Genomic DNA, 9,468 nt, shown 5'->3' on the forward strand with positions numbered 1-9,468 from the left:
AATCTCTCTTACGTGCTAATCACGGTGTCTCGACGACTTCAACAGTACTTCCAAAGCCATCCCATCGCAATCCAGATAAACCAAATGGTCACACAAGTACTATCGAAGCCAGACCTGGCGGGACGGATGCTTGTTTGGTTGGTCGAGCTTTTACAATACGCGGTTAGATTTGAGTCCAGAAATGCAATTAATGTAACGACCCAATTTTTGGTACGTCATGATCATACTAGAAACTGAGCGCTACCAACTTATCTACCTAATTATTATCTATTATTTATTATATGAGCCTGATTCTTTGTTAAAAGCGTAGTTATTTACGAGGTACTTTTTCTTGGAAAACGTTTGGATTAATAAACAGAATAATTCGTAATCAATTTACAACTGATAACAGATAAAACAGTTATAAACAGACATACATAAATACATCACAAGCAGTTGACAATATTAAGTGATTCAGCCTTTATATATATATATATATCCCAGGTTTTGACCTGTTCAAGAAGTCCCTAAACTGACACCCAGGCTAGCCTAGACTCTATACTCACCTAGTCCCTCTAAACAACTAAAGCGAGGAAAAGTACGTTCTAAGTCTTCAAAATTCAAGTCAGGTGGAACGTCATAAAAAGGTGGAACATCATCTACTACTCCTCTGCACGACCAGATATTTCCATATGACGTTCCTCTGGTACTTCATCAAGTAGCCACATAACAGGAGTCTCGTACTCAGGATTTAGGTTAAAGTTCACGTACAAACGGGGTGCAGACATTGGCTGGTCTCCTAATATATACATATTAACAGATAACGAGATTCACCCTAGACTCAGAAGACTACCTAGAGCAGAATCTTCTTTGCGGAATGATCATCAACGAACTACGGAAGGGTACTCTTATTTCCATCTAAAGGGGGAAGGGAGAGAGAAGGGGTAAGAACTGGGGAGTTCTTAGTAGGGCCGGGGTTATTAGTTAAGTTCATTAATTCTATGTTGTTTAGTAGATAAATAGCAAAATACTGAGAAACAATAAACAGAAGAAACAGATAAATAGAGAAAATAGAGAAAAAAGAAAGTAAAACACAAACAAAAGAATACAAGAAAATAAAACACAGACACAGTGAAAAGAATACAAACAAAGAAAGCATACATTCAAACAACAATCATAAAAGAGGAAATGCGCAACCAAGTATGATGCATGTCTGTCCTATGCAGGCCATGAGCTCACGTGTCGATTTACACCCTACAGCCCGACATTACCTAGGAACTAGTCCTAGATATGGCTTTATCTCTGTAGATGAACTTCGGCCTATAGAAATAGCACTCCCATAAGTGAACTTTGGCTTACAAGAATAGTCTAAACACAACAGAACAAGTTTTTGTAGGTGAACTTCGGCCTACAGAAATGGCACCTCTGTAAGTGAACTTTGGCTTACAAAAATGGCACCTCTGTAAATGAACTTCGGCTTACAGGTATCACAACTCTCTGTAGGTGAACTTCGGCCTACAAGAGCAACACCTTGAGATACACAATTAAAATTCACTGTAGGTGAACTTTGGCCTACATGAATAACAAGGATCTGATTACTCTTTTCTCTGTATCCCTTTATTCTTCTCTGGTTACTATATTCTCTGTGTTTCTTTACTCTGCTCTGATTTCTCTGCTTAACATATGTATTTAAAGCTTATGTAAATTTCGATATGAATAGTTAGTCTGTTCCAAGTATAGGTTCATTAAGTCTATACTGAAACAGTTTAACTTTTCATATTATACCTAACCCTAGTCGGAACTCAAGAACTAACTATGTTGCCCTAGTTCGTTCACTAATCTCTGTCTATTTTTCTGTCATTAAAACTTTACAGACTTTTCTTTGGTTTTTATCTTTACTTTAACTTTTTATCTTTCTTTTATCTTTGCCTCACTAATATGTTATTACCACTCCCTAAGTGTTTGATGAAGGTAATTATGAGATTATGCGCTTAAAGTTGTCTTTCTAAAACTTTTACAGAAAACTGCCTTTTCTGCATTATTTTATTATTATTTATTATTTTATCATTAAATTTTCGAAAATTACCCTACTTTAACTTTTAACCTTTAAAATTTACTTTTCACCACCCATAACTTTTAATATTTCTACTTTAACCACCCTAACTTTTAAAAATTACTAAATAACCCCTCAAACACCAAAATAATTACAACCTTGCCCTTTTTAAGATCTAAAAGGTGTTCTTCAATGTTTTTCATCACACTCAAAGTGTTCTTCGTGTTCTTCGTAAATTCTTCAGATTCTTTCTTTGTTTTTACCCATTTTTTAGTCTTTTCAGCAGCCAATTTTTACCATAATTCATAATAAATTCCCAGCCACTAAAACCCCATCTTTTCCACATGATTTTAACACAAATTGAACCCCAATTTAAAGGTTAGGGTTCAAAATTCCAGCAGCCACAAGAACATGCATTCATTGCTTGAATATCATCAAATTTTATCAAAATTTCACCAAAATTTCATCAAGAATCACTCATATAAACAATCAATTTCAAGCACAGCCAAACCATATCATAATCACACAACTCAAACACAATCAATCAAGATTAATTTTGTCTAACGACCTAATTTCTGGTACGTCATGATCATACTAGAAACTGAGCGCTACCAACTTGTCTTCCTAATTATTATCTATTATTTATTATATGAGCCTGATTCGTTGTTAAAAGCGTAATTAGTTTGCGAGGTACTTTTTTTTTAAAATGTTTGGATTAATAAACAGAATCATTCATAAGCAATTCACAAATAATAATAGATAAAACGATTATAAACAACCACACATAAATACATCTCAAGCAGTTGATAACATTCCGTGATCCAGCCTTTATTAGAGTATAGCCTTTTAGTTAGAACACCCCCAAAACACCAAAAATTTTATATCCTTGCCCTTTTAAGGATCTAAAGCCTGTTCTTCATTGTTCTACATCACACTTAAAGTGCTCTTCGTGTTCTTCGTAAATTCTTCAAATTCTTTCTCTATTTTTACCCGTTTTTTAGTCTTTTCAGCAACTGATTTTTACGATAATTCATAATAAATTCCCAGCCACTAAAACCCCATCTTTTTCACATGATTTTAACACAAATTGAAACCCAATTTAAGGCCTAGGGTTTTGTTTTTCAGTAGCCATTAAGAACACAAATTTAAAGTTGAATATCATCAAATTCATCAAATTTTCACCGAAATTTCAACAAGAATCACTCATATAAACAATCAATTTCAAGTGTAACTGATGAGTAGATAATTTATATGCTTTTTCGCATTGTTTTTACTTACTTTTTTGTATATTTTGATTAGTTTTTAGTATATTTTGATTAGTTTTTAGTATATTTTTATTAGTTTTTAAGCAAAATTCACATTTCTGGACTTTACTATGAGTTTCTGTGTTTTTTTGTGATTTCAGATATTTTTTGGCTGAAAAATTGAGGGACCTGAGCAAAAATCTGATTTAGAGGCTGACAAAGGACTGCAGATGCTGTTGGATTCTGACCTCCCTGCACTTGAAATGAATTTTTTGGAGCTACAGAAGTCAAAATAGCGCGCTCTCAATTGCGTTGAAAAGTAGACATCCAGGGCTTTCCAGCAACGTATAATAGTTCATACTTTGCCCGAGTTTAGATGATGCAAATTGGAGTTCAACACCAGCTTTCTGCCCTATTCTGGCGTTAAACTCCAAAGAAGGCCTCTACACGTGGAAGCTTCAATACTCAGCTCAAGCACACACCAAGTTGGCCCCGGAAGTGGATTTCTGCATCATTTACTTATTTCCGTAAACCCTAGTAACAAGTCTAGTATAAATAGGACTTTTTACTGTTGTATTTTTATCTTTGGAACATCTTGGTATCTATCTTTGGACGTTTTTCCTTAGACTTGGAGGCTGGCCATTCGGCCATGCCTGGACCTTCATCACTTATGTATTTTCAACGGTGGAGTTTTTACACACCATAGATTAAGGTGTGGAGCTCTGCTGTTCCTCGAGTATTAATGCAAAGTATTATTGTTCATCTATTCAATTCAAGTTTATTCTTATTCTAAGATGTTCACTTGCACTTCAACATGATGAATGTGATGATCCGTGACACTCATCACCATTCTCAATTTATGAATGCGTGCCTGACAACCACTTCCGTTCTACTTGAAAAAGCTAGAGTGTGTATCTCTTGGTTTTCTAATTAACGATTCACATTAACTTCCCTCTGAAAATAGGCCATCTAAATATGAGATTAGAACCTTCGTGGTATAGGCTAGAATCAATTGGCAGCATTCCTGAGATCCGGAAAGTCTAAACCTTGTCTGTGGTATTTCGAGTAGGATCTGGGAAGGGATGACTGTGACGAGCTTCAAACTCGCGACTGTGGGGCGTAGTGACAGACGCAAAAGGATCATTGGATCCTATTCTCACACGATCGAGAACCAACAGCTAATTAGCCATGCGGTAGCTGTGCCTGGTATTTTTCATCCGAGACGAGAAATTCGACAGTTGATTAGCCGTACAGAGACCGTAGAGGACCATTTTCACTGAGAGGACGGGAGGTAGCTATTGACAATAGTGATCCCCAACATACAGCTTGCCATAGAAAGGAGTATGAAGGATTGGATGAAGACAGTAGGGAAGCAGAGATTCAGAAGGAACAATGCATCTCCATACGCTTATCTGAAATTCAACCAATGAATTACAGAAGTATCTCTATCTTTATTTTATGTTTCTTTATCTTTTAATTATCAAAACTCCATAATCATTTGAATCCGCCTGACTGAGATTTCCAAGATGACCATAGCTTGCTTCAAGCCGACAATCTCCGTGGGATCGACCCTTATTCACATAAGGTTTATTACTTGGACGACCCAGTGCACTTGTTGGTTAGTTGTGCGAAATTGTGAAAAAGAGTTGAGATTACAATTGTGTGCACCAAGTTTTTAGCGCCGTTGCCGGGGATTGTTCGTGTTTGGACAACTGACGGTTCATCTTGTTGCTCAGATTAGGTAATTTTCTTTTTGTTTCAACCTTTATTTTATTTTCAAAAAAAGTTTTCAAAAATCTTTCAAAAAAGTTCTTCTTTTTCGTTCTTCCCAAAATAATTTTCGAAAAAAACCAAAAAAATTATAAAATGATAAAATCAAAAATATTTTTGTGTTTCTTGTTTGAGTCTAGTGTCAGTTTTTAAGTTTGGTGTCAATTGCATGTTTTTAAAATTTGCGCATTTTTCGAAAATTCATGCATTATAATCTTCATGATCTTCAAGTTGTTCTTAATGAGTCTCCTTGTTTGATCTTCATATTTTCTTGTTTTGTCTTTTGTTGTTTTTCATATATCTTTTTGAATTCATAGTGTCTAAACATGAAAAATTTCAAAGTTAGTGTCTTGCATGTTTTTCCTTTCTTGAAAATTTTTCAAAAATAAGTTCTTGATGTTCATCATGATCTTCAAAGTGTTCTTGGTGTTCATCTTGACATTCATAGTGTTTTTGCATGCATCATTTGTTTTAATCCAAAATTTTTATGTGTTGAGTCATTTTGTAGTTTTTCTCTTTCCTCATTAAATTTAAAAAATAAAAAATATCTTTTCCTTATTTCACTCATAAATTTTGAAATCTTTGGGTTGACTTAGTCAAAAATCTTTTAAATAAGTTGTTTCTTGTTAGTCATGTCATGATTTCAATTTCAAAAATTTATCTTTTCAAAATCTTTTTCAAAATCAGATCTTTTTCATTTTTCCTTGTTTTTCGAAAATTTTCAAAAATCTTTTTCAAAACTTTTCAAAATCTTTTTCCTATTTTTACTTCATATTTTCAAAATTAACACTAACAATTAATGGTTTGATACAAAAATTTAAAGTTTGTTACTTTCTTGTTAAGGAAGATTCAAACTTTAAATTTTAGAATCATATCTTTTGATTTCTTGTGAGTCAAGTAATTAATTCTGATCTTTTCAATCATATCTTTTCAATCATATATTTTCAAACATATCTTTTTTTCAAATCATATTTTTTTAATCAAATCTTTTTCAAATCATATTTTTTTCAAACTTTAATTTCAAAATCTTTTCTAACTTCTTATCTTTTCAAAATTGATTTTCAAATCTTTTTCAATTAACCACTTAATTCTTTGTTTGATTTTTAAAATTCTTATCTTTTTCAAAACTACCTAACTAATTTTCTCTCTAATTTTCGAAAACTCCACACCCTTTTTCAAAATTCTTTTAATTTACTAGTTGTTTTAAATTTTAATTTTAATTTCATTTCTTCTCCTAATTTTTGAATTCTAACTATATTTTAAAATAAAAACAAAAATATCTTCCTTTTCTTCTTAATTATTTTCGAAAACTCCTCTCTCTCATCTCCTTCTATTTATTTATTTATCTACTAACACTTCTCTTCTACTCATAATTCGAACCCTCTTCTCTTCTCTCTCTGTGTTCGAATTTTTCCTCTTCTATTCTTCTTCTCTTCTACTCACACAAAAGAATCTCTATACTGTGACATAGAGGATTCCTCTTCTTTTCTGTTCTCTTTTTTTTTCATATGAGCAGGAGCAAGGACAAGGACATTCTTGTTGAAGTAGATCCTGAACCTGAAAGGACTCTGAAGAAGAAGCTAAGAGAAGCTAAAGCACAACAATCCAGAGAAAACCTTACAGAGAATCTCGAAAAAGAAGGAGACATGGCCGAACCCAACAACAATGCAAGGAAGATGCTTTGTGACTTCACTGCACCAAATTCCAACTTTCAAGGAAGAAGCATCTCAATCCCTACCATTGAAGCAAACAATTTTGAGCTAAAGCCTCAATTAGTTTCTCTGATGCAACAGAATTGCAAGTTTCATGGACTTCTATCAGAAGATCTTTTTCAGTTTTTAATCGAATTCTTACAGATCTGTGATATTGTTAAGACCAATGAGTTGATCTCGAGGTCTATAAGCTTATGCTTTTCCCTTTTGCTGTAAGAGACAGAGCTAGAACATGGTTGGACTCTCAACCTAGAGATAGCCTGAACTCTTGGGATAAGCTGGTCACGGATTTCTTAGCCAAATTCTGTCCTCCTCAAAAGCTGAGCAAGCTTAGAGTGGATGTTCAAACCTTCAGGCAGAAAGAAGGTGAATCCCTCTATGAAGGTTGGGAAAGATATAAGTAACTGACCAAAAAGTGTCCTTCTGACATGCTTTCAGAATGGACCATCCTGGATATATTCTATGATGGTCTGTCTGAATTATCTAAGATATCATTGGACCATTCTGCAGGTGGATCTATTCACCTGAAGAAAATGCCTACAGAAGCTCAGGAACTCATTGAAATGGTTGCAAATAACCAGTTCATGTATACCTATGAAAGGACGAATGTGAATAATGGGACGCCTCAAAGGAAGGAAGTTCTTGAAATTGATGCCTTGAATGCCATATTGGCTCAGAATAAAATGTTGACTCAACAAGTCAATATAATTTCTCAAAGTCAGAACAAAATCGTTGCAAATGCTCTGAATGCCATATTGGCTCAACAAAATGAAGAAGAAGCTTATGATCCTGAGAACCCTGCAATGGCAGAAGTGAATTACATGGGTAAAGCATATGGAATCACCTATAATCTCTCATGGATAAATCATTGATAAACCACTATTTTATGGTTTATATTATGTTTAATTGTGTGGTTTTATCATGATCCTTATTCACTTATTCATTAATTTAACATGCATTTATATTTCCTTCCTGAAATTATTACATGGTTGAAAACTGCTTCCTATAGACTTTTTAATTATGCATTTTAGTTCTCCTTTATCTCATTCGATGCCGTGATCTGTGTGTTAAGTGTTTCAGGCTTTATAAGGCATGGATGAGTTGGAGATTGGAAAGGAAGCTAGCAAAAATGGAAGAAACACAAGAAATTGAGGAGATAACCAGCGAGAAGTGACGCGGCCGCATGGCTCACGCGTTCGCGCGAAAGAGGAGAAATCGCAGTGACGCGGTCGCATGGTTCACGCGACCGCGCAGAATGGAAAAGCACAAGTGACGCGGAGGCGTGGACGACGCGAACGCATGGCAAGGAAAAACGCGAATGACGCGTTCGCATGGACGATGCGATCGCGTGACGTGCACGATCTGCATAATTTGCAGATTCCGCTGGAGGCGATTTTGGGGCCTATTTTGACCCAGTTCTCGGCCCAGAACAGCAGACTAGAACCAGAGAACATGCAGAAATCGAAGACAACATTCATTCTACACAGTTTTAGTTTTAGATCTAGTTTTTACTCCTCCTCTAGGTTTTTCTCTCTACACATTGATAGTTTTTAGGATTTTATTTTTCTATCACTTTTTGCATTGGGATATTGAGAAGAGTTATTACCTCATCAAGACTTCGTCATTCTAGTTTGTTTTCTTTACTAGGCTTTACTCTTCCATGTCCTTTGCTTTGTTAATTTTACCATTGGTATATTATTAGGATTTATTTAATACAAGAATTACTTTTATTTTTATTTGATTACTTTGATTTTATTTATAATGTCTTTCTTTAATTCCTTTTCATATGTTATGAATTTTACATTCACAATGAGCAAGTAGTTCCCTAACTTGATGGGGAGTTGATTGAAAGGAACCAATTGAGTTGGAAGGCTTGAAAGAAAGATTGTAATTGGGTTATTGTTGGCTTTCCCTCTAGTTACTAACACCAATCCCTTTTAATTAAGTGGGTTGCAACTTGTGAATGGGCATAGCATCCCAACTTGTTTAACTTTCCCTTACCTAGTAAGAGATAACTAAACAGGATAACCTTTAATTATCAATTAATCTAGAGAGTAATCTAATAATAGCGGGACTTCCAACTAATCAACTCCCAATCAAGGCTTTTATTTACATTATTCAAATTCTCCAATTTTATTTCCTGTTTACTCAACTCAAACCTTTTTGAGAACATCTGATTAATAAAATAGCACATTTTTCTCGAACTCGTTGGGAGACGACCTGGGATTCATACTCCCAGTATTTAAAATTTAAATTTCTGTGACACCTTTCTAAATTGATAAGTGGAATTCTGGTGAGTTAAGAACTATACTTTTAATAATTTTCAATTCACCAATTTCCGCCGTATCAATCTTTGGCGCCGTTGCTGGGGAGTTGCAACAGTGTGTTGATTTATTGATTGGTATTTATTTTTATTGCAATTTTTTTCTTTTCATTCTATCACTATGAATTGTATGTTTCTTTCGTTAAATGACGCGTTCGCTTCCTGATCCAAGCTTGCCAGCATTTGACCCTGAAATTGAAAGAACTCTTTCACATATAAGGCGAGCTTGGCGTAGGCGACTCCTCTTTAAAGACAAACTTGAACCGTCATCTAAGGAAGTAACAAACCCCCTTCCTACTGATCTAATTCATTTACGTGCAGGTGACATGGCAGTGCCCAGAAGAGTCATTATATAGGAGGAAGGAGCCCCTGATTTTACGCTCCAAC

The sequence above is a fragment of the Arachis hypogaea genome, chromosome 9 (assembly GCF_003086295.3).
Source record: "Arachis hypogaea cultivar Tifrunner chromosome 9, arahy.Tifrunner.gnm2.J5K5, whole genome shotgun sequence".
NCBI lineage: Eukaryota > Viridiplantae > Streptophyta > Magnoliopsida > Fabales > Fabaceae > Arachis > Arachis hypogaea.